This window comes from Drosophila subpulchrella, unplaced genomic scaffold (assembly GCF_014743375.2).
Source record: "Drosophila subpulchrella strain 33 F10 #4 breed RU33 unplaced genomic scaffold, RU_Dsub_v1.1 Primary Assembly Seq422, whole genome shotgun sequence".
NCBI lineage: Eukaryota > Metazoa > Arthropoda > Insecta > Diptera > Drosophilidae > Drosophila > Drosophila subpulchrella.
Genome location: NW_023665638.1, coordinates 721,420 through 748,585, shown reverse-complemented (window position 1 = coordinate 748,585; position 27,166 = coordinate 721,420). Strand labels below are relative to the sequence as shown.

Sequence of the window (27,166 nt, the reverse complement as noted above, 5' to 3'; positions counted from 1 at the left end):
CTGCCCTCCTCATCTGCCTGGGATGAGTTACTCTACTACTATCTCCTTCAATCAAATCTATTCATTTGCAACAAAGGTAATGATCCAACTTTCATGACTAGACATAGGAGGGAAGTCTTAGACATTACACTAATATCTGAGCTCCTACTCAACCAGCTACAAGCGTGCAAGGTGGGGAGCGAGCACCTATTCTCAGACCACCGATACATAGAATTTACAATAACTCTAGACTGCCCTCCCGCCGAGAACATTACTAATCTAAAATTAACCAACTGGGGATACTACAAAAATCTCCTCAATAGAAACTTATGCGCTCCACCGACGCACGTACTCAACGGTCAAGAATTAGCAAACCTAGTTAATACTTTCACTGACATCTGCGGTGAGGCCATAAAAAGAGCTTGCCCAAGCAGAACAGTCAAGGAAAAGCACAAACCGCCATGGTGGAACACAACCCTGGCGAACCTTAAAAGAGAGTGTAGAACTTACTTCAATAAAGCTAAATACAACAATAGCGAATCCTCCTGGAATTTATATCATACAAAACTAAGCCTATACAAAAAGGAAATTAGAATATCAAAACGAAGAGCTTGGGCTAACTTCTGCAGTAGCATAGAATCTACTGCGGAGGCATCCAGACATAGAAGAATTCTAGCTAAAGCTCCAGCAACCATTGGCTATCTAAAAACTAATGCTGACAGCTGGACGGAAAACAGTCAGGAAACCCTTGAACTACTGTTAGACACCCACTTCCCTAAGAACACCCATGTAGTGGAGGACCTCTACATAGAGGAGAAATTAGACGACCAGAGTATTGACAACATTTCGAACCGCGGCCGCATTCAGTGGCCTGTCAACTCTTTTAAGCCCTTCAAATCACCCGGCCCAGATGGGTTTTTCGCGGCCCAGCTACAACGGACACTAGATATGTCCCTACCCTGGCTGACAGCCATCTTCCACGGCTGCCTTGTTCTAAACCACATTCCAACAAGGTGGCTCGACGTCAAAGTAATTTTTATACCGAAAGCCGGCAAACCCTCCCACACCAACCCAAACGACTTCCGCCCGATAAGTATCTCTTCCTTCTTGGTGAAGAACCTGGAAAGGCTAATTGACATCCATATCAGGCTAACCATCAACCCAAGCCTACTCTCCGACGCACAACACGCGTACCGTAAAGGCTGATCAACAGATACCGCCCTCCACTCTCTAGTATTTAGTATAGAGAGAGGTTGCCGCAATAAGGAATACTCTCTGGCAGCGTTTTTAGACATAGAGGGCGCCATCAACAACGTCACCCCAACGGCTGAACGGTTTTGGACCGCATGGTTTAGAATTACTATATCTTGGGTCATCGGGCTCTCGTTGACAGGTGCAATCACCACTTTGACCACTACTGGCAGCATTACTGGCACCATGAGAACTATATATTTACTTAAAAACAATCCGTATTATCAAATATTAGTGTTTTGAGTTCTTGCCTAATAACACCAAGAATAAAGAGCACAACAAAATGAAAAACAGGTACGGTAGAAAAAACACTACATTAAAAAATCTCACGAGCGACCAATGTCCAATAAACTGTCTCGAACAGAATGAAAATATTTTATCAAATCTGACATTGTCGATGGCGTTTAAAGCTTACATTTTTGGTATCCTTCTCTAGTGCTCTAAGGTATATTCTTTAAATATGGCCCACACTTTATACAAGACGTTTACTTGCTAGGGCCACAAACTATCCTTGCCTTTTAACTATCCTTACCCCACTCTCCCCTTCTACCCATATAAACCTCAACATATTTTCCACCTAGACCAACGTTTTTTTTGGGTTCATTTGGTTTTAGGATTTAGCTTTTGAACTTTCGCATCTCTATCGAGAGTTAAAAACTTCTAAAAAAAAGTACCCTTACCACGAATAAAAAAGCCTAGCCCCAATAGCCCCTATAAAATTACCCATTACCTTTAATCCATTTTATAAACTTTTGTATCATATATATTCAAACAACATGGCCATACCAACAAAAACTATATTAAATATTGTTAAAATTCTTTTACAATGGCCGCTCTCGCGTTTTAAGTTTTATTTTGAGTTTTATGAAATAAGCCTCACGAATAATCATAAATAGTAATTTTTATTTTTTCTACTTATTGATAACGATTATTGTCTGACTTAAAAAATAATCATTATTTTTTAACACAAAAATACAAATCAGTTATCACTGTGAACGGCTGTCTACGCAGTGTCGAACGCTCACTTGGAGAGTGTGCGAAGGCGAGTTTTATGTATAAAACTTATAATGATTACGGTCCCTGGAATTTATGCATTTAATTATTCTCAGCTGATAGAGTTGCCAGAAGGGTGACTGATTTTAAGACGTCTGCTGAAACCGTTAGCATTTCATAAACGACAGTCGTTGAAATAAAACACTGAAACTAATTTCTATTGTCGCTGAGTGGGGAAACTACCTGTTAAGAGCAATAAGAATTTGGTTACTTGTTGCTATCGGCGTCGCCAACAAATTTGCGTGAGTGTTTGTGTGTGTTTATAAACAGAAAAAATGTTTGATTGCGATTCGAAAGTTAATTTAGTTTAACGAAACTTTGTTCGTTAATAAAACAGAACTTAACTATTTTTTTAAAAATCAAAACTTATTATTCCCCTTACTCATAAAGTAAAAGGGTATAATGTATTCGGGGAAAAGTATGTAACAGATAGACGGAAGCGTTTCCGACCCGAAATGGTGATTGACCCCCAAAACGCGAAAGAAAAATACTTTTTTTTCGGGAATAATTTCAGAGTAGTAAACACATTTATATTACTGAATTTAAAACACCCTATTTTGTTTGTTGAAAGGTCACTTTGTCAAGTCTGTTTATTCATAAATGTTTAGTGTTCAATTTCAATTGCATCAGCTATACCACAATGATAGATCTTAAGCAATTGTGCAGAGCCACCGCTAACCAGTCATATTCCATACGACTTTCTAGACTTCAAGGAATTCTGAAACGGAAAGGATCCTCTGAAAAGTCCAAAAATATTGTACCGCAGTCAAGGAACTGAACGATGCTTACAGCTGTTAAATAGTGTGTCTGGACAGCATACTGAAAAACATAGGGAGAGTGCCATGACAGTTATCGAGGAGAGCAGAACGATGATTCCTCTTATGGAAATTAAAAAGGATTTAAAGTGGTACAGTAAATATTTATAAATAAACAAACTGGAAAAATTGACCTCCATGTCCGTCAGCCCGTGTGAACGCCGTGGTCTCGGAAACTAAAAAGGCTAGAGAGTAGAGATTTCAGATTTAGATTCCAAAGCTTCGTACGCAGCGCAAGTTTGTCACGCCCACTCTAATGTCCACCGTTTTTTGGGGAGAAAATTATCATAATAGCCTGCACATTTTTATTACAGAGTTTGAAACCCCTATTTTTATACCCGTTACTCGTAGAGTAGAAGGGAAAACTAGAATCATAAGAAAGTATGTAACAGGTAAAAGCCAGCGCTTACGACCTATTAAGTATATATTTTGTTGATCGGGTTCACTAGCCGAGTCGATCCAGCCATGCCCGTTTGTCCGCCTTTCCGAATGAAACTGAAAGAGCTCAAATTTTGGGATTTGGCTTGCCGATTCTCAAGCTCGAGCTATAGGCTAGGTGGGGCTATAGGCTAGGTGCGTTTTCTCTGGTTCTGCTTACAATTTTTATTAGGATTTAGTGTCTGCTATGATCTTTTCCTTAAAAAAAACTATTTTTTATTCGCGTTTGTATGATGCCGATACTAGCTTCGTAGGGTTTGTTGTTGATAATTTGAATGTCAGACCGCAGCCCTTGGTTTTTGTTGGTCCTGAAGTACAGTTTATTTGAAGTTATTACATTTCTTGGTTGCAGTCCATGCTTTAGACAGTTGGATATGAAATTTGTTCGATTCGGCTGTGCCTTAGTTCGTGTTGTATAACTGTTTCGAGTCCCAAGATGTTTGGGTTTTTGTCTGTGCTATATGACAGTATAATTTTTACATTCGCTAGTACTTCATTGCAAGTCAACATTTGTTGGTTGCTGTCCATCTTACAGGCATTGTATGATATTAAATATGTTGGACTTTGCCCTCGCTATAATACAAATCCAAGTCGAATAGTTCGTTAGACTAGTCATCATTGTAATACCCTTCTGAAATCCCACATTTTGTTACATCGAAAAAACATCTTTCTAATCGTTCGCTCTAACTAGATAATTTTTACAGTACAGACTAACACCCAATAGGCTAACGGTTAGACATACCCTTGCAGGCAGAATAATGATTTCAGTCAGAAGATTGCAACTCTTACGACCCTATTTGTATTTTTGATCAGCATCACTCCACAAGTCGATCCCGCAGAGTAAAAAGACTTATAATATACATTTTCTTGATCAGGATCACAAGCCCAGTCGATATAGCCATATCCGTCTGTCCGTATGAACGCTGAGATAAAACCTTAAAAAGCTAGAATGTTGAGACTAAGCATTCTTGGCATTCCTGCGCAGCGCAAATTTGTTTTATCGGACTGCACGCCCAATCTAACGCCAACTCTAACGCCCATAACGCTAAAACATTTCTAGCGCCCACATTTTTAAAGGTTATTTTAATGTTATTTAAATATTGTATTTAAAAAATTTTGAAAAAACATGTTATGGAGAAATAAATATATATAAAATCAAGAAAGGAAGTTAGCTTCGGCTTGTCGAAATTTGTTCGATTCGGCTGTGCCATAGTTTGTTTTGTATAACTGTTTCGAGTCCCAAAATGTTTTGGCTTTTGTCTGTGCTGTATGACAGTATAATTTTTACATTCGCTAGTACTTCATCGCATGTCAACTTTTGTTGGTTGCTGTCCATCTTAAAGACATTGTATGATATTAAATATGTTCGACCTTGCACTCGCTGTAATACAAATCCAAGTCGAATAGTTCGTTAGACTAGTCATCATTGTAATACCCTTCTGAGTTTGTTTTATCGGAGTGCACGCCCATTCTAACGCCCATAAACGCCCATAACGCTAAAACCTTTCTAGCGCCCACATTTTTAAAGGCTATTTTAATGTTATTTAAATATTGTATTTAAAAAATGTTGAAAAAAAAGGTTTTAGAGAAATAAATATAAAAAACAAGAAAGGAAGTTAACTTCGGCAAGCCGAAGTTTGTATACCCTTGCAGTTAAATTATTAAATTTAATTCGAAATTCTTAAATATACAAAATATGATATTCCCAATAGTATAAGATAATATGTCAAAAAACACCGAAGCTATAATTTGTTTCATATTATTTTCCTACCAATGTTTTGACCGTTTCTATGGCAGCTATATGTTATAGTCGTCCGATTTTGTTAAAATTAAATTCGAAATTCAGAACTAATTAAAAAATGTAATTTTCAAGCCTCCTATATGTTAAAAAACACCAAAGATATCATTTAGAATTTTTTTTTACTGATTATTCCTATGGGAGCTATAAGATCTAGTTGTCCGATACGGCTGGTTCCGACTTATATAATACCTGCAAAAGAAAGAAGGCTTTTGGGAAAGTTTCAGCCCGATAGCTTTAAAAGACTAGCTCTAAGAGACTATTTTGCGTCGAAACGGACGGATTATAACTGCAAGGGTATACAAACTTCGCCTTGAAGAAGTTAACTTCCTTTCTTGTTTTTAATATTTTCAAAAGATTTTGTTTTGACTATCAAAGTCCAACTACATGCCAAAAAATGTTAAATTTGGTCCTTAAAAAGTCATAAGCAAATAAAGTGTGCAATCTTGGGAACATACGCTTTGCTACTTGTACATCTCTATTTCCCCCGCATTCCCTGAGTGCTCCTAGTATGCTTAGCTGAGTAACAGGTATCTGATAGTCAATGGCATCGACTATACCGTTCTCCCTTGTTTGTGTTACGATCCTGAAATTTATACTTCTTTTATTTTACTTTTTTAACTATCCTTGCCCCGGGTATCTGTGCCGTAGCAGTATTAACGTCGCGCTTGTGCTGCCGCCTCCGACAAATAGCTCACCTTCCCACACGTTTAATCCTACCTCTTCCCTACCCGCACAACACTCATCTCACCATGGGCTGGACTAAGGTGTTACTCGTACCGTGCCGAGAGTCAATCTGGTTGGGAGCCCGAGTCAACAAATAACTCAGTCTCAAACGGTTATCTCATGCAAGTGGCGACCGCCTGTTCTAAGTCAGCCTTACCCGGGTACAGCGGATCTCTGCCCGGGTGGACCTGTCCCTTCTCCGCAGCTCGTGGGATTTAAGTATGGATAAATTTAAAAAGAAAACCAACCACAACACCAAACAAGAGCCCTACACTCTTAAAAAGTCGGAAGTCGCAACCAGCGACGATAAGACGAGCAAGAACACTGCTCCGAAGGCCCAAGTCCATGTGACTTCAACTATAAGCCCAATACACCAAAAAGACCAGCCCAAGCCTCCCACCAGCGTAGGAGTGGCTAACCAGCTCCTCCAACCTGAGGGGAGCGCCAAAGCCGGTCTTGCGGTGAGCACCAGGGCCAAGGAGTTCAAGAGGACACCACCTAACCAGGCAGGACCTCTGGAACGCAAGATAGCATTCCGTATCCTCAAACGGCTGCCCACCAACCCCATACGTGAGGATCAAACGTCGAAATTGGATTACCAAAAAATTCAAGAAGACATAGCCAGGGCAAAGGCGGTAATCCCAGACGTTGGCATCGCTATGACCACCAGCAACAGCAACAAGCGAGGGAGGTCGATGGAAGCAGCGCAACCAGCGAGCAAGAGGCCCAAGACAACCAACAGCGGCACATGGTCGAGATCCTTTGCGGAAGTAGTAAAGGATCGGAAGATCATTGGCGTCATCGATCAGAGCGAAGAAGGCGGTAGGATCCCTAGGAACCAATGGGGTCTGGTTAGACGGGCCGTTGCGTCAGTGGGCTTAAAAGTGCTGGACGAGAACACAGGTCTGCCACCTGATTGCACAGATGCAGGGTGGTACCAGGGCAACGTAAAGTTGATCGCCTATGAGGACGAAAGATCGGCAGCACTTTACAAGGCTGCCATCAACAAGGTCGGCGAGGTCTACCCGGGGCCAAGCTGGCAGTTTGCGAGGCTGCAGACATCCCGTCTCTACCGAAAGCGAGGGTGTGGCTGCCGTCTGAACCCTCGGAGCCAGGGGCTATCCTCAGCCTGCTGACTAGGTTCAACCCGAAGCTTCCGACAAATGGCTGGAAGGTGGTTAAGGTGGAGAAAAACGAGCGCGTCACCATGAACGTGATAATCCTCCTGAATCAGGCCTGCATGGAACCCCTCGCAGCGCAACAGAATCGGTTGAATTACGGGTTCGACAAGGTGTTACTTCGCATCTACGACACTGACAAGCTAGCGGCAGACAACCTGGCTGCCTGTGCGTCGTATGAGCCCCCGAGTGACGACAAAATGGAGCACGAGGAGGCCACCCATACAGGGTACGTGTCAACCGACTCAGAGCTAACCGAAAGCCTGAAGCAGCTGTGCACTCAGGACACAGCCCGACCAGGGAGCACTGTTCTCCAAGACATAGCGGAAGAAGCGGAGGGTACCCAGCCCGACCACGGTCCTAAAGATGGTGCAGTTCCTGCAGATGAATATGCACCACAGCAAGGCAGCATCCGCTGCCCTCCTCATCTGCCTGGGGTGAGTTACTCTACTACTATCTCCTTCAATCAAATCTATTCATTTGCAACAAAGGTAATGATCCAACTTTCATGACTAGACATAGGAGGGAAGTCTTAGACATTACACTAATATCTGAGCTCCTACTCAACCAGCTACAAGCGTGCAAGGTGGGGAGCGAGCACTCATTCTCAGACCACCGATACATAGAATTTACAATAACTCTAGACTGCCCTCCCGCCGAGAACATTACTAATCTAAAATTAACCAACTGGGGATACTACAAAAATATCCTCAATAGAAACTGATGCGCTCCACCGACGCACGTACTCAACGGTCAAGAATTAGCAAACCTAGTTAATACTTTCACTGACATCTGCGGTGAGGCCATAAAAAGAGCTTGCCCAAGCAGAACAGTCAAGGAAAAGCACAAACCGCCACAACCCTGGCGAACCTTAAAAGAGAGTGTAGAACTTACTTCAATAAAGCTAAATACAACAATAGCGAATCCTCCTGGAATTTATATCATACAAAACTAAGCCTATACAAAAAGGAAATTAGAATATCAAAACGAAGAGCTTGGGCTAACTTCTGCAGTAGCATAGAATCTACTGCGGAGGCATCCAGACATAGAAGAATTCTAGCTAAAGCTTCAGCAACCATTGGCTATCTAAAAACTAATGCTGACAGCTGGACGGAAAACAGTCAGGAAACCCTTGAACTACTGTTAGACACCCACTTCCCTAAGAACACCCATGTAGTGGAGGACCTCTGCATAGAGGAGAAATTAGACGACCAGAGTATTGACAACATTTCGAACCGCGGCCGCATTCAGTGGCCTGTTAACTCTTTTAAGCCCTTCAAATCACCCGGCCCAGATGGGTTTTTCGCGGCCCAGCTACAACGGACACTAGATATGTCCCTACCCTGGCTGACAGCCATCTTCCACGGCTGCCTTGTTCTAAACCACATTCCAACAAGGTGGCTCGACCTCAAAGTAATTTTTATACCGAAAGCCGGCAAACCCTCCCACACCAACCCAAACGATTTCCGCCCGATAAGTATCTCTTCCTTCTTGGTGAAGAACCTGGAAAGGCTAATTGACATCCATATCAGGCTAACCATCAACCCAAGCCTACTCTCCGACGCACAACACGCGTACCGTAAAGGCTGATCAACAGATACCGCCCTTCACTCTCTAGTATTTAGTATAGAGAGAGGTTGCCGCAATAAGGAATACTCTCTGGCAGCGTTTTTAGACATAGAGGGCGCCTTCAACAACGTCACCCCAACGGCTCAACGGTTTTGGACCGCATGGTTTAGAATTACTATATCTTGGGTCATCGGGCTCTCGTTGACAGGTGCAATCACCACTTTGACCACTACTGGCAGCATTACTGGCACCATGAGAACTATATATTTACTTAAAAACAATCCGTATTATCAAATATTAGTGTTTTGAGTTGTTGCCTAATAACACCAAGAATAAAGAGCACAACAAAATGAAAATCAGGTACGGTAGAAAAAACACTACATTAAAAAATCTCACGAGCGACCAATGTCCAATAAACTGTCTCGAACAGAATGAAAATATTTTATCAAATCTGACATTGTCGATGGCGTTTAAAGCTTACATTTTTGGTATCCTTCTCTAGTGCTCTAAGGTATATTCTTTAAATATGGCGCACACTTTATACAAGACGTTTACTTGCTAGGGCCACAAACTATCCTTGCCTTTTGACTATCCTTACCCCACTCTCCCCTTCTACCCATAAAAACCTCAACATATTTTCCACCTAGACCAACGTTTTTTTTGGGTTCATTTGGTTTTAGGATTTAGCTTTTGAACTTTCGCATCTCTATCGAGAGTTAAAAACTTCTAAAAAAAAAAGTACCCTTACCACGAATAAAAAAGCCTCAATAGCCCCTATAAAATTACCCATTACCTTTAATCCATTTTATAAACTTTTGTATCATATATATTCAAACAACATGGCCATACCAACAAAAACTATATTAAATATTGTTAAAATTCTTTTACAATGGCCGCTCTCGCGTTTTAAGTTTTATTTTGAGTTTTATGAAATAAGCCTCACGAATAATCATAGATAGTAATTTTTATTTTTTCTACTTATTGATAACGATTATTGTCTGACTTAAAAAATAATCATTATTTTTGAACACAAAAATACAAATCAGTTATCACTGTGAACGGCAGTCTACGCAGTGTCGAACGCTCACTTGGAGAGTGTGCGAAGGCGAGTTTTCTGTATAAAACTTATAATGATTACGGTCCCTGGAATTTATGCATTTAATTATTCTCAGCTGATAGAGTTGCCAGAAGGGTGACTGATTTTAAGACGTCTGCTGAAACCGTTAGCATTTCATAAACGACAATCGTTGAAATAAAACACTGAAACTAATTTCTATTGTCGCTGAGTGGGGAAACTACCTGTTAAGAGCAATAAGAATTTGGTTACTTGTTGCTATCGGCGTCGCCAACAAATTTGCGTGAGTGTTTGTGTGTGTTTATAAACAGAAAAAATGTTTGATTGCGATTCGAAAGTTAATTTAGTTTAACGAAACTTTGTTCCTTAATAAAACAGAACTTAACTATTTTTTTAAAAATCAAAACTTATTATTCCCCTTACTCATAAAGTAAAAGGGTATAATGTATTCGGGGAAAAGTATGTAACAGATAGACGGAAGTGTTCCCGACCCCATAAGGTATATATACATATTAGGCTGGGACGAATTGTAAATGGCCGAAAACAGTGACAAATCGCATGGGGGAACGTAATCTTTAAAGGGCTCTAAGCAATATTGCGGAACGATCTTATAGTCTAAAATGGTGATTGACCCCCAAAACGCGAAAGAAAAATACTTTTTTTTCGGGAAAAATTTCAGAGTAGTAAACACATTTATATTACTGAATTTAAAACACCCTATTTTATTTTTTTGAAAGGTCACTTTGTCAAGTCTGTTTATTCATAAATGTTTAGTGCTCAATTTCTATTGCATCAGCTATACCACAATGATAGATCTTAAGCAATTGTGCAGAGCCACCGCTAACCAGTCATATTCCATACGACTTTCTAGACTTCAAGGAATTCTGAAACGGAAAGGATCCTCTGAAAAGTCCAAAAATATTGTACCGCAGTCAAGGAACTGAACGATGCTTACAGCTGTTAAATAGTGTGTCTGGACGGCATACTGAAAAACATAGGGAGAGTGCCATGACAGTTATCGAGGAGAGCAGAACGATGATTCCTCTTATGGAAATTAAAAAGGATTTAAAGTGGTACAGTAAATATTTATAAATAAACAAACTGGAAAAATTGACCTCCATGTCCGTCAGCCCGTGTGAACGCCGTGATCTCGGAAACTAAAAAGGCTAGAGAGTAGAGATTTCAGATTTAGATTCCAAAGCTTCGTACGCAGCGCAAGATTGTCACGCCAATGTGTCACGCCCACTCTAATGTCCACCGTTTTTTGGGGAGAAAATTATCATAATAGCCTGCACATTTTTATACCCTTGCAGAGGGTATATTGATTTCAGTCAGAAGTTTGCAACGCAGTGAAGGAGACGTTTCCGACCCCATAAAGTATATATATTCTTGATCAGCATGACTAGACGAGTCGATCTAGCCATGTCCGTCTGTCCGTCTGTCCGTCTGTCCGTCCGTTTCTACGCAAACTAGTCTCTCAGTTTTAAAGCTATCGGGCTGAAACTTTCCCAAAAGTCTTATATCTTTTGCAGGTAGTATATAAGTCGGAACCAGCCGGATCGGACAACTATATCTTATAGCTCCCATAGGAATAATCGGACAAAAAAATGAAAAAAAATTATATCTTTGGTGTTTTTTAGCATAAAAACTCCTAAGCTTGGAAATAACAATTTTTAAATAATTTTGAATTTTGAATTAAATTTTATCGAAATCGGACGACTATATCATATAGCTGCCATAGGAACGATCGGAAAATTTGTGGAAAAATAATATGAAAAAATTATAGCTTCGGTGTTTTTCAACATATAACCTCCAACGCTTGGAAATAACATTTTTTAATTAGTTCTGAATTTCGAATTAAATTTTATCAAAATCGGACGACTATGTCATATAGCTGCCATAGGAACGATCGCAAAATTGGTAGGAAAATAATATGAAACAAATTATAGCTTCGGTGTTTTTTAACATATAACCTCCTACGCTTGGAAATAACATTTTTTAATTAGTTCTGAATTTCAAATTTAATTTTATCAAAATCGGACGACTATATCATATAGCTGCCATAGGAACGATCGGAAAATTGATACGAAAATAATATGAACCAAATTATAGCTTCGGTGTTTTTTGACATATTATCTTATACTATTGGGAATATCATTTTTTGTGTTTTTAAATTTAATAATTATAGCTGCAAGGGTATATAAGCTTCGGCTTGCCGAAGCTAACTTCCTTTCTTGTTATTACAGAGTTTGAAACCCCTATTTTTATACCCGTTACTCGTAGAGTAGAAGGGAATACTAGAATCATCAAAAAGTATGTAACAGGTAAAAGCCAGCGCTTACGACCTATTAAGTATATATTTTGTTGATCGGGTTCACTAGCCGAGTCGATCCAGCCATGCCCGTTTGTCCGCCTTTCCTAATGAAACTGAAAGAGCTCAAATTTTGGGATTTGGCTTGCCGATTCTCAAGCTCGAGCTATAGGCTAGGTGGGGCTATAGGCTAGGTGCGTTTTCTCTGGTTCTGCTTACAATTTTTATTAGGATTTAGTGTCTGCTATGATCTTTTCCTTAAAAAAAACTATTTTTTATTCGCGTTTGTATGATGCCGATACTAGCTTCGTAGGGTTTGTTGTTGATAATTTGAATGTCAGACCGCAGCCCTTGGTTTTTGTTGGTCCTGAAGTACAGTTTATTTGAAGTTATTACATTTCTTGGTTGCAGTCCATGCTTTAGACAGTTGGATATGAAATTTGTTCGATTCGGCTGTGCCTTAGTTCGTGTTGTATAACTGTTTCGAGTCCCAAGATGTTTGGGTTTTTGTCTGTGCTATATGACAGTATAATTTTTACATTCGCTAGTACTTCATTGCAAGTCAACATTTGTTGGTTGCTGTCCATCTTACAGGCATTGTATGATATTAAATATGTTGGACTTTGCCCTCGCTATAATACAAATCCAAGTCGAATAGTTCGTTAGACTAGTCATCATTGTAATACCCTTCTGAAATCCCACATTTTGTTACATCGAAAAAACATCTTTCTAATCGTTCGCTCTAACTAGATAATTTTTACAGTACAGACTAACACCCAATAGGCTAACGGTTAGACATACCCTTGCAGGCAGAATAATTATTTCAGTCAGAAGATTGCAACTCTTACGACCCTATTTGTATTTTTGATCAGCATCACTCCACAAGTCGATCCCGCAGAGTAAAAAGACTTATAATATACATTTTCTTGATCAGGATCACAAGCCCAGTCGATATAGCCATATCCGTCTGTCCGTATGAACGCTGAGATAAAACCTTAAAAAGCTAGAATGTTGGGACTAAGCATTCTTGGCATTCCTGCGCAGCGCAAATTTGTTTTATCGGACTGCACGCCCAATCTAACGCCAACTCTAACGCCCATAACGCTAAAACATTTGTAGCGCCCACATTTTTAAAGGTTATTTTAATGTTATTTAAATATTGTATTTAAAAAATTTTGAAAAAACATGTTATGTAGAAATAAATATATAAAATCAAGAAAGGAAGTTAGCTTCGGCTTGCCGAAATTTGTTTGATTCGGCTGTCCCAAAATGTTTTGGCTTTTGTCTGTGCTGTATGACAGTATAATTTTTACATTCGCTATTACTTCATTGCAAGTCAACATTTGTTGGTTGCTGTCCATCTTAAAGACATTGTATGGTATTAAATATGTTGGACTTTGCACTCGCTATAATACATATCCAAGTCGAATAGTTCGTTAGACTAGTCATCATTATAATACCCTTCTGAGTTCCCACATTTTGTTACATCGAAAAAACATCTTTCTAATCGTTTGATCTAACTAGATAATTTTTACAGTACGGACTAACACCCAATAGGACAACGGTTAGACATACCCGTGCAGGCAGTATAATGATTTCAGTCAGAAGATTGCAACTTTTTCGACCCTATTTGTATTTTTGATTAGCATCACTCGACAAGTCGATCCCGCAGAGTAAAAAGACTTATAATACACATTTTCTTGATCAGGATCACAAGCCCAGTCGATATACAGCTGTGTTCATTGAAATAGCAGTGCATACGACCAGCACGTGTAAAATGGAAAAACACTAATATAAACGCAACATTGAGACAAAACTTAGATACAACAGTTTTAATTATTCATTTTAAAATAATTTAGCTGTTTTTTCCTGTTGGGTACTTTAATATTTTAGCAAATATGGATAATAACAAAAAATAAAGACTGAATTATGGTGTTCATTGAAATAGCAGTCTTAAAAGAAAAATATGATAAAATTCAATATGGCTCATAAATAACTTAATCCTACTAAAAATCGATTTGATTACGACCTAATATTTTGTTGTACAGCCTTTATTGGCTATTACAGGCTAACACCTACGTGGCATGGAGTCCACCAAGTCCTCGCAACTTTTGCGGGAAATCTGACCCCATCCCTCCTGCACAACTTACCAAAGCTGCGGCTTAGAAGTCGCGGATTTCTTGGCAACATAACGCTTATGTCCCCCAATAAGTTCTCAATCGGATTTAAATCCGGGGACTGTGCTGGACACGGCATTACGAAAAATTTGTTTGTAACTGAACCACTCCTTGGCCAATTTGCGGGTGTGTTTAGGATCATTGTCCTGCTAAAATGTCCATATTAAGGACATTTCATCATTAGTATATGACAGAATGACGTTTCTCAGTATATTTACGTAATCATGTTGGTTCATGATCCATCCAAATAACCTACGGGGCCCACACCGCTGTATGAGAAACATGCCCATACCATGATTTTAAGGCCACCTGCCTAAAGGTCTTGAGCGTAAGGTTTGGGTGGTACTCGGTGTTTGGTGGTCGACGAAAATACTATTTTGAACCTGTTCCACCAAAAAACACCAGCTAAGACTCATCTGCCCAAAGGATAAATCGACCTTTTGAAAGTGGCTAGTTCAAGTGGCTCTTGGCAAACTTCAACCTATCATTGGGGTGTCTTTTACCAAGTAATGGCTAATTTCGTGGACTTCTTGCATTCAAATTTTCATCTTACAGACCTCGGAGAATAGTGCCATCACAGATTCCCAAGCTCAGATCCGCTTTTATAGTCCTACAGGATGCAAAAGGATAAGCTTTGCTGAAGCGCACGTTGCGTACGTCCTCTACAGTTGTGGTTTTCCGTATCGCATAACGTTTTTCGGGCTTCGGTTCATAATTTATGTCATTGTAAACCATATTGGCTAGACATTTTAGGGGACACTCAATCATTTTTTCCTTTTTCCCTTGATGCAATGAGGTCCTCTACCCACTAAAGCTAATTTTTTTCAATAGTTATAGTGTATTATGGTTCAATTTATAATAATGGTCTTCATTAAACCCAATTCTCACCAAATAACAAACATTTTCGGGACTTTTCCTGGAAGAAAATCAAAAACTGCTATTTCAGTGAACAGCCAAAATGTTGTGCCCATGTGCAAAAATAAGAAAATAACCCACAAACAGACCAAATCTAATGGGGGTTTAGCTTGTTTTGTATATCTATGATCCATTCTACAAAAAAAGTGTACTAGCGATTAACTAACCGTATACCGTTATATAGTTTCGCTTCTGTTGCACTGCTATTTTAATGAACACAGATGTAGCCATATCCGTCTGTCCGTATGAAAGCTGAGATAAACCCTTAAAAAGCTAGAATGTTGGGATTAAGCATTCTTGGCATTCCTGCGCAGCGCAAATTTGTTTTATCGGAGTGCACGCCAAACATTTTTAAAGGTTATTTAATTGTTATTTAAATATTGTATTTAAAAATTTTTGAAAAAAAGGTTTTAGAGAAATATATATAAAAGAAAATAACTCAATCGAATTGCTACAGCTGGATATAAAGTTTTAATATTAGGCGTGTGAAAAATTATTTTTGGTGAATTCCGTTTGTTTTGTAAAAGGACGGCCCATATGAGAGCCGGTTGATTCAGCCACGAAAAGCAAACCTATGCTTATACATATGTTCTCGAAAAAAATACATATTTCTGAACAATAAAGGTGGTGTTCAAAGTCCCAAAATGGTTGCGATTTTGTCGTCACAGTTTAATTATTCCCATTGTTCGTAGAGTAAAAGGGTAGAAGGAAGCGTTTCCGATCCTATAAAGTATGTATATTCTTGATCAGGATTACTAGCCGAGTCGAACTAGCCATGCCTGTCAGTCCGACTGGCCGCGGAGATCTCGAAAACTATAAAAGCTAGAAAGTTGGAATTTGGTTTGTAAACTCTTGAGGTTCTTGCGCAGAGAAAATAGAGTGCCACGCGCACTCTAACGCCCACAAACGCCCATAACGCTAAAACCCTTCTAGCACCCACATTTTTGAATATTTTTGAGATTTTGTTTTGAAATTCAATATTCAACTATATGCCAAACATTTTTCTTAGGAACAGGCGCCTTGCTACTTATATATCTTTATAGCCTCTTTCCTGATTGCACTCAGTACACTTAGCTGAGTAAATGGTATATATCGGCACACTCCAATTCAATATGCCTGTGTTTAGCTGTACGATTTTGACAAAGCGCATCGAATGAGAAAAATTTGGAAAGTTTAGTTGATCGTTTAATACATTTTCGTCACAAAATTTGACATTCGAACTTTTGTGTTTTGAAGGTGCGGTAGTCACTAGATTATTACCTCGTTAAGATTGTTATTATTTGATACGATTGACCTCAAAGACATTTGTTCTACAACTTTTTAAAAAACTTGCTAGTTTAGCGGGACAAAAGATAGATTTTGCTAAAATTCAAAAGGCTCATAGACGCCTTGTGCTAAAGACATGATTTATATGTCATTAGATAGTTGTATGTCATAACTGTTCCAACTTAAGTCCCTGCAAAATTATAGCTAAGTTAAATTTTTGAGTTCAGGTTCTTCGGTATTTTCTTTAAAACTAGACAGTCGATTTTAAAAACACTCTCTGAACTTTCAAACTCTTGAGATTCCTCATCTTTCGACGTATTACACATTATCGAGAAAATACAGGTTTATTTATTTATAAGTATAAGATTATAAGTTATTGGGCGTCAAAACCTAGAACTTAGTTCAGAGCAAATAACTCCTCAGGTTTGCAGAAGATTATACATTTTTTAGAACAATAGAAGAATTAAAATAACACCAAATAATACTGTGAAAAATGTTTTGGGTATTGAAATGTAACCATAATTTGGACTTTACGAGCGGTAAGCACAGAAAATAAGCCGAAGCCCATTAAGGTTTCTCTGGCTTATATCGCGTTTGGGTCTTTTCTATCGACTTAAACTTAGAAGACAAATTTTATTTATATTGCCATATCTCTTACACCGATTGCACTTCCAAGTTACATAGGTATGCACAAATGCAACTAAAATGCCTAAACACATTTTTGAACAAGGAAGAACAATATAATCGAGTACCTCGACTATCGAATATCAGCAAACCGAGATTGTAATGCGCCACCTACCCGCGATCTCAATATATGGTTATGTGGGCGGCAGACAGATTTAAGCGTTATGGGCGTTAGAGTGGGCGTTGCAAACTTTTTTTGGGTCAATCGATAGGTATTGACGAGACTAATATGCCAAGTCCCAACATTCTAGCTCTTGCAGTTTCCGAGAACTCTGCGTTCATGCGGACAGACAGACTTGGCTAGATCGACTTGGCTAGTGATCCTGATCAAAAATGTATACACTTTACGTACACACTTTCAGACGAATAACTGTTATAATTAGAGACGCGCACCTTCAACATACAGTTCTGACATCATTTCTTGTAACGAAAACGCTTCAAGCGATAAATTAACTTTCAAATTTTCTCTCCTATGATTTTATCGTGAAAAGACATATTGCTATGCTTCTTTTTAAAGAGATGGCCAAATTCCAGCTTAAGTCCTTCTTTTCAAGACCTGGCAAAAAAAAGGGGTTTAAAGGAGCATTCATCTCCCAAAATTGTTGCTTAAAAAATTGAAATTGTCAAAGAAATGCATCCGAGGAAGATGTTATAAATTCTTAAAACGGTCCAAACGGTTCCACTTGCTAGCATCCAAGTTGTATTTAATTTTCGTTGTTTCCAATTTTTTCAGAAAAACTCAATTTGCACGTCGTCTCGCTTCGGATACAGTTTAATTACTCCGATCATACTTCAGCAAGAATCCGCTCGAAATTGCAACAGCGACTTTAAGCAGATGTGTGCCGAGGCTATATACGCAAATACCTAAGTAACACCCTAACGGTTTTTAATTCACCAAAAACTATAACTTTTTTTAAAGGTTTACACAAATATATATTTTTAAAATATTTATAGTACTTGCACCATTCTAATGCTGATTGATTGATTGATTATTCTTTATAAACTTACAAAATATTTTGTGTTCGTTTAAAAATCAAAAACAAGGAAGCGTTTCATATAGACCTGTCCTTCTGTCTGGCTGTTCGCCTATCAGTCTGTCCGTTGAACGCAGTGCTCTTTAAAACAATAAGTGCAAGCACCACTCTAATGCGCATAAACACGCTACCACCAAAATATTTTCCTGGGTAAAATATTTTTTAATGGTGCTAAAGTGATTTTGTTTTTTTTATTTTAATTGTTTTTCAATTTAAAGTAAATTATTCTGTATCCCCTAAAAATCGTGTTAATTAGATATTTTTTCGCTTTTAATGAGATCGAAAATCTTGAGCAAAAATGTATTGCTGATTTAACTACATATGGATTTAATGCTATTTCTTTAAGAATAATTAAGTACCTATTAAGATTGGTTTATTATATCCAAATCCAATTTAATACTTGGCTATGTGTTCACTGCCATTTACAGTTGGTGGATTACGACGAATTTTAAATCTCTTGGTTGTATCAGTATCCGTATACCCTGAGCGATATATTAGTAAAAAAAATCAATTGGCTGATTTTCACTGGACTTTAATAAATTGATTTTTAAAGAACAGTTAATTACCTTTTAAGATTGATTTATGCCCGTAAAAATAGGTTTTTATTATTCACAGTTGGTGGAATAGCGCGATTTTGAAATCCCTTGGTAGTATCAGAATCCGATTTTCGATCAATATTTTTATTTACTTGTAAACTTATCTTTGGCAAATAATTATCTTAAGCCATCACTGTTTCTAAAAGAAAATTGTTATGTGCTTTCATTAAAGTGTTATTGACACCAAAGCTTGGCTTGATTTTACCAAGCTTGATAACCATTTTATGTTTTTAATCGAAAGCATTTATTGCTCTTACACGCTTTATTTTTTCACCACACTGTTATATTTTTGCTAATGCACTTTTGCAATTAGTACGATTTTGCTGGTCATTTCTTTTGAAAATGATTATTAATCGTGGTTTTGATTGATAAGTAAGATAACCGTGATTTAAATGTTAAATGCTTTTCATCTAAAATCGAATAAGTCGCTCGACACAATTTCTCAGCTTAAGTTTCACTTCACTTTTTCAGAACTCAGAACCTTTGGCTCGGGCTGCTGGAACGTAAGTGTCGCAAAACGTAAGCCACCGTAAGTGTCAGTAAAAAAGGGAGATGCAAGACTGCTCTCCGAAAAGAGAGCGAGCAGAGAGCAGCCGGGGACTGAATATGAGCTCTTCAAAGAGAACCGTAAGAAGCTGGACTGACTAACGGCACTCCACTCGTCGGCACAACGAATGCTTTCCAAGAGATGTAGAAAAGTTAAATTGATTTTGGAGCTTTTAAGAGAACCACACTGAATTCGAGGAAGCTTTAACAAAACAATAGTGTGTTACTTCTCTAACATCCTCTATTTGTATTTCAGACGACAGAAGAGTTCCGCTATAGTTGTGCTTATACCAGCTTCTCTGCAAGGACTTTCTGCAAAAAAGCTTTATCAAAACTGATTACATTTAGGGTATTCAATTGCGTTGCAAAAGTGTAAACTTTGTAAGATTGCCAGACGAGAATTGTGAACGCCCTCTATTTTAAAACATCGTTGCAGGAAATTGACGTACAAAAGAAAGATAACTTTTAAATTTTTGTATTGCTCCAACATACATATAATCTAGGACTTTATTAACCTCGCTCTCAGAGCATCGCTTAGTTTCGACCTCCCTGGCTAGCTTTCTTGAGGGTTTTTCTTCCATTGAAATTGTTCTTCCATGATTTTGTTTTATAGAAGACAAATTTTTGTCTTTTGCATTTAAAATTCAAATTTGATTCTTTCCTTTCACTGTCATTATCATGGATTTAAACCCAACTTTTCAGTATATTTGTAGTATTTTAGATAAAATTCCTACCCATTATTAACCCCCTATTTCTACACAAGTACAACAGATTTGTATACATAGGCTGGGGTGTTGTAGGCCTTGAAAACTATTTTGTATGGAAATTGTTTTTGGAACTGCTTACACTTTTACACTTTTCAAACGTTTGCAACGCAATTGAACACCCTAATTGAGTTTCTTAAGAAAATAGATTGTTTAGATACCACAAGTAATAATTTATTTTATCCACTCAAAACGAATTTTTTTGAAAACACACCTGGTAGACTATGACCGCTAGATCATTAAAAGGAATTAAACAATGTTTTCTTTGGATAATTTTTTTGTGGAGAAAATGTTTCGGTTTTCGCATTTTTTTTTTTTTGCATTTCTATACAGTTGTTTTGAACTTTTCGTCGTGTCCGGAGGTGTCAAATCGAAAAATTCTTAAGAATTAACACTTGGAACCTTGCCATCACGTCACAGTTTTGAGAACCAAATTTTTTTTACGACGTATTAATAGCTAAACTATTCTTTTCCCAAAACCAAAGTTTAACTGAAATGGTCATTGATACCTTTTACTTTAATATTTATGTCACTTGTTTCCGAACGTACGCAACCAGGGGCCGAAAATATAGATTATTTTAGATTTTCCTGACAAAAAATGATTTTTTTTTGATAAGTCTTACAAAAACTCTAGGCACCAATGAGCTCCATTTTGGTCAATTAATACAAATCCACCATGATTTTATGAATTTTATTGTACCCAATACCCGTAGAGTAAACGGGGCTTATTCGTCAAAGGAGAAGAAAGGGTTTTCAACCCTTTAAAGTATATATATTCTTATTAGGATCACTAGCCGAGTCGATATCGCCATGTCCCTCTGTAACGCCCAGAAACGCCTATAACGCTAAAGTCTGTCTGCACCCACATCAGTGCTGCCGTTCTGACCTTTTTAAGCTGCCTCAGCGGGAAAAAATTAAAACATCCCCTGTCTGGAAATCTGTCCCTTTATTTGTTTTCGAACTGAAATTATTAGTATTTTTTAAATAATAATATTATTTTACTCATGGCCACATTCAATAGACTGTTGGGTATCTTTCGATAGCTCTGACTAGCTAATGGTGTATGTTTAGTCACACAACATTTTTACGCATCACTATTTCTGTCCACTTTCAAAATTATAAATATAGACAATTGTATGGGATGTACGCTTTTTCACAAGTGAAAATTCTAATCAAAACTTTTCGAAGTCACTTGGGACGTCACTTGTCTCTTATACTCATTTGTCGTATCCTGTCACCTGCAGGTGGTACGTCCCACATGAAATCACTTGTGAAATTCAGAATATTTCCAATGAGCTTTTACTTATGAAATCACCAGCAAGTGACACGTCCCACGTGAAATCACTTGTGAAATTCAGAATATTTCCCATGAATTTTCACTTAAGAATATATAGAATTTAAAATACATACATTTTTATTTACTTTTAAGTTCATTTTAATTAAATTGTGTTATTAAAGTTTTTCGTTAAGGGACAATTACTTTTAGTGAGCCAATTTTCTGTTTTGATAATTTGTTTTTGACGTTGGTCATCGCCTTACTTAAACATTTGTCTGGGTTCTTGGAGTCCTTGGCCAACGCACCTGAAAATGTGTATGTGCATGTTTAAAAATACGTTTTACTAGCTCATTTGTATATTTACCTTTTAGAGCTGTGTATAACCCTTTGCGGGATTTTTTTTGGCACAAAACATTTTATCATCCACTTTCGCTGACGGCACCCCATTAAACACGCCTTTGAAATGGCTTGCGGATAAACTTCCGGTTATCTCCAACGCCCGATTTTTTTCAAGCTTTCCATATCAACGTGTTTTGGGTCCTGATTACGAGAAAAATAGTCAAAGTTGGCGCAAATAACGGGATCTTGGAAAATAACTGTAAAAACCGTAAATTTTTTTTGTTTTTTGCTGTTTTTTCCGAAAGTATAAGGAAAATCAAAAAAATGTCTCAGACAAAAACAAAAGATATTTATAAAACAGATATTTTTTGTTATAATAATTTTTTCCGAAAACTTAATGGTTTTCGAAAAAAACGGAAAAGAAATATTTTAAATAGGAGGTGAACATTTAAAAATATTGCATTATCCCGCCATAAAAATGGGGTCAGAGAGTTACGATTAATCGATAACAGCATTTTAGGTGATGGACCATTTTCGAATTTTTTGTACGATATATCGTACTCATGTTTCTTTTTCCCATATAGCGAATTATACAATCACTATGCATTCAGAGCTTGAACTGAGAAGACCTTAACTTAACTTAATTTGTTCAAATTGGTCCCCATTCTGAGCACCCGGGAGAGTACTTTGCAATGGCTGCGGGATGTCGGGTTAGTACCCAAAGAAAGCTATTGCCATAAACATAAGCAGAGCATGATTTTGTTAGATCATAAATCAATAAGCTTGACCCGTTATCATTACTAATATAATTGTTTTGCTATTTAAAAATGAAAAAACGCCAAAAAAAAAACAAAATTTACAATATGTCAAAAAAAAAAAAAAATTTATAAAAAGCGAAAGAAAAGTCAGGTACACCCAAACATTCTGAAGTGCAAGGAGCCGAGGAAGTAAAGCGCCGCCGGCTAAAATTTTTTTTAACAAAAATCGGGGCGATTTATGTTACCAAATATGTTTGCCTGCGACATTGGAAATGCTTTTTATATTTTTTTTTGGTTAATACATTTAATTTCCGTTTTATAATTTGAATTTGATTTTTTTTCTTACCTTATTTTTAACTACGGCAACTGAAATTCTCTTTCCAACATTTCTATTTTGCTTTTACTTTTCATTTAAACTTTTTTATTTTAATTTCGTGTTCCTAAAAATTTTAATGCCGTTCTCGTGTCTTGGTCGTACCATCACTAAAACATCGAGTTACATCGATATCAATATCGACACGCCGATATAACAACAAGCTTTCGTGCGATATACCGGGCAAAATGACGCAAGTGTGCTCCAACGGTTTTTTTCTTTCAAACATAGTGAAAATGTAATCATATTTAGCGTTTTTAACGAAAACTACTAGTTTTACAGAAAAAATGTGTAAAACATAAATTACTCATTTCTGTAATAGCTTTCACTTCTCCTTGGCAAACTTTTTGATTAGGTTAATATATTCGAAGATATTTACGAAAAATTGTTTTTCTCGTATTTTCCATGACGCCGTTATTTGCGCCAACTTTGACTACTTTTCCCGTAATCAGGACCCCAAATAACGTGGATATTGAAAGTTTGAACGAAATCGGGCGTTGTAGCAAACGAAAGTTCACCCCTATAATCAAATAATTTACTATATAAAACAATATTAGTTGTTTTTTTCGAAATAAAATAAAGTTCCTAAAATATTAGGGCATTCACATGTCGCTGCTCCACGAAAATTTTTCCGCCGAAATGCTAGCTGAACAAGACGAAAAAAAATCGGACCGGCCGAAATTTTTCTCTGCGAACGGAGTGCAGGCAGATTATACACTCATAAAATGTTTTTTCTAAATACTAGAAAAATCGCCCTAAAACTGAAATCGCCCTTGAATTTAGAAAAATTTTCATATTTCAAGAAAGGCTAGCCCCAAATATGGGGAAAATCGCCATAGAAAATAATTTTTAGGGTTGGTTTTTCTAAAATGCCAAATTTTTCTATTATATAGGGCGATTTTTTCCGAGTCGACGCTGAAAGTATTTTCTAACTTTAAGGGCGAAATCGCCCTAAAAAGTAGAACAAAAATACACAAACAATTTTCTGAATTTAAGAAAAACAAGGAAGAACGCTATAGTCGAGTACCTCGACTATCAGATACCCGTTACTCAGCTAAAATGACCAAAGGAAAATAGAGATATGCAGCAAAGCGAGGTTGAAATGCGCCACCTACCGGCGGTAGACAGATTTAAGCGTTGTGGGCGTTAGAGTGGGCGTGGCAAAGTTTTTTTTGGATCAATCGATAGGTATTGACAAGACCAATACATTTCAGTTAAAATTTTTTATCTAGCATAAAAATTGTGGGCGCCACAGGCTTGGGCGGTTTCTGGGCGTTAGAGTGGGCGTGGCATATTCGCGTGACAAACTTGCGCTGCGCTCAAGCCTACGGAATCTAAATCTGAATTCCCATTTTTCTATCTTTGATATTTTCCGAGATATCTGCGTTCATATTTACGATTTTTTGAAGTTTGTGGGCGGTTTGTGGGCGTTCAAGTGGGCGTGGTAAACTTTTTTTTGGGTCAATCGATAGGTATTGATGAGAACAATACATTTCAATTAAAATTTTTATTCTAGCATGAAAACTGTAGGAGCCTCAGTTTTGGGCGGTTTGTGGGCGTTAGAGTGGGCGTGGCACTCTGCTGAAACAAACTTGCGCTGCGTAAGAAGCTCAGGAATCTGCACGCCTAATCTCAATAGCCTAGCTCTTATAGTTTCCAAGATCTCAGCGTTCATCCGGACGCACAGACAGACGGACAGACGGACAGACGGACAGACGGACAGACGGACATGGCTAGATCGACTCGGCTAGTGATCCCGATCAAGAATATATATACTTTATGGGGTCGGAAACGCTTCCTTCTGCCTGTTACATACTTTCCGACGAATCTAGTATACCCTTTTACTCTACGAGTAACGGGTATAATTACCCTAAAAACCACCAAGTTAAGACGCAATAAATTGATGCATATGTATGTGTGAATAGTTCGCAGGTCCCCTGCAAGCATTTTCTATCGCGGAAGGCACTATTAAGTGACTTCTAGAAGATGAAAACGATCGTCCGCGATATCGCATTCGGATCGCTGAAGTGACTCCCGTCGGGAAGAAATGTGCCACTTCGGCGACACTTCTCGAAGTCACTTCTGCGTTACTTCTGGAAGTGTCGCCAAAGTCACTCCTAGAAGTGTCGCCGAAGTGGCACATTTCTTCCCGACGGGAGTCACTTCCGCGATCCGAATGCGATATAGCCGAAGTCACTTCTGGAAGTGTCGCCGAAGTGACTCCTAGAAGTGTCGCCGAAGTGGCACATTTCTTCCCGACGGGAGTCACTCCCGCGATCCGAATGCGATATCGCCGAAGTCACTTCTGGAAGTGTCGCCGAAGTCACTTATGGAAGTCACTCAAAAGTGACTTTACATATGCTTGTAGAAGATACCTAGAAGAGTCTTTCCCAATTGGAAAATCTTGAATAAAAACATATTTTTTTTACTTTTAATATTTTGCATTTATTTTTTGTATACGTGCTTTGTCCGCTTGTATACACGGTCCATGGCATGTAGGAAATGTTGCTGAACAATGTTATTTAGGTCCAGCTCCGTCGACATAAGAAATTTATTAATAACCATTTCTAAAAGAAACAGAAACAAAAATTGTTTTTTGTACAGTCAAAGCAAAAATAAAGTAGAATACATTACCTTTTACAATGAAATATGTTGAGAATCGTTGGATGCTGGGTTTCTCCGCAGTTGCACACCAAGTAATGTCCACAGCTAGCTTGTCCGTAAAAAGGTTTGAATAATCGCACAGCTCACGATAAGCACGTAATTTCGCACGCTTTGTTGGGGGTACATTTAAATATGTTAAGCAATTAAACACATTTAGAAAAAAACAAAGCTATATTTTTAAAACGCACAAATTTGATACAAAACCGCACTGTCCACAGACAAATCACGCAACGAAATGACGCTCGGGCGAAAAATAACGGCGTGGGTTAAAAGGAAGACCCAAAAAATTTTCAGAAAAAAAGGGGTAACGGAAAATAACTGCGACCTCTTTTTATCTCGTGTTTTTTCCACTAATTTTGCTTTTGTAAAATGTTTACTATCGTCTTTCTATCGTCCAGAAGTGACTCAGAAGTTACTTCTTCGCGATACATGTATATTTTGTTTTTGTAAAATCTGTACGATCGCCTTTCTATCGCGCAGAAGTGTCTCAGAAGTTACTTCTTCGCGATCCCGACCCTTTTTGTTTTTGTAAAATGTGTACTATCGCCTTTCTATCGTCCAGAAGTGACTTGGAAGTAATTTCTACGCGATATATATATTTTTTTTTTTTTTTTTTTAATGCTTTGCTATTTATTTATTGAATCTTCTCCCTTTGGATACTAACAATAAGTGTATCAAATCTTAGACTACTTAATCTATCTCTCAGTCATATGACTGCTGTTGTGCTAAAGGGGCCCGAAAGTTATAGCTGGCTTGGCAGGTCGTTGCGTTGTAGACGGGATCGGCTGGAAACCCAAGTCAAGCCTCTTGCGAGGCGATTGGGGTGCACAGAGAGTTTTTCGTTGTAGGACGCTTTTTGTTTGTCTATTTAATCTTTTACGGTAGGAATGCTTAGGTCCCTGTGGATGTTTTGGTTGCGAATATACCATGGTGCCCCAGTGATAGTTCGCAGGATTTTCGATTGAACGCGCTGTATAATGTCTATGTTGCTTCTGCTAGCGTTTCCCCATAGCTGGGAGCCGTATGTCCAGATAGGCTTGAGAGTGGAGTTGTAGAGCAAAACCTTGTAGTCTAGACGCAGGGGCGAACGAGTGTTAAGAATCCAGTGGAAGCTGCTGGCCTTTAGTTTTAGATGTACTTTCTTGCGTTCGATGTGTCTTCTCCAGGTTAGTCGTCTGTCAAGGTGGACGCCGAGATACGTTACATCGTTGACTTGGGGAATCTGCGTATTATTCAATAATAGTGGAGGGCATGTTTGCCTGTTGAGAGTAAACGTTATGTGTTTACATTTTTGTTCATTTATTTTAATCCGCCAATCAGATAGCCACCTCTCTACTACGAGGAGGTGGTTTGCTAGCTGTGTTGTGGCTCGGCCTGGGCACCTCGAGCGACTTAAAATTGCGGTGTCGTCAGCGAACGTAGATGTTGTTAGCTGCTCGTTCGTAGGAATATCCGCTGTGTATAGGAGGAACAGAGTAGGCCCTAGCGCGCTTCCTTGCGGGACTCCGGCTTTGATAATGTAGTCGTCGGATGTTGTTGTATTGCACCTTACTGCGAAGGTCCTGTTGTATAGATACGACT

General features: G+C 38.2%; 1 protein-coding gene across 3 annotated transcripts in view; it reads right to left on the bottom strand.

Annotated features, from left to right (window-relative positions):
* LOC119562331 overlaps positions 1 to 19,356 on the bottom strand; it is a 200,608-nt gene extending 181,252 nt beyond the window's left edge. For 2 of the 3 annotated variants that reach the window (XM_037875491.1, XM_037875492.1), the window contains exons 1-2: positions 18,836 to 19,356; positions 18,629 to 18,751 (exon numbers count right to left, since the gene is read on the bottom strand). The gene's annotated coding sequence lies outside the window, so the exon portion shown is untranslated. The remainder of the gene's footprint in view (positions 1 to 18,628; positions 18,752 to 18,835) is intronic. The other variant, XM_037875490.1, reaches the window with a different exon arrangement.
* Positions 19,357 to 27,166: the final 7,810 nt, after the last annotated feature.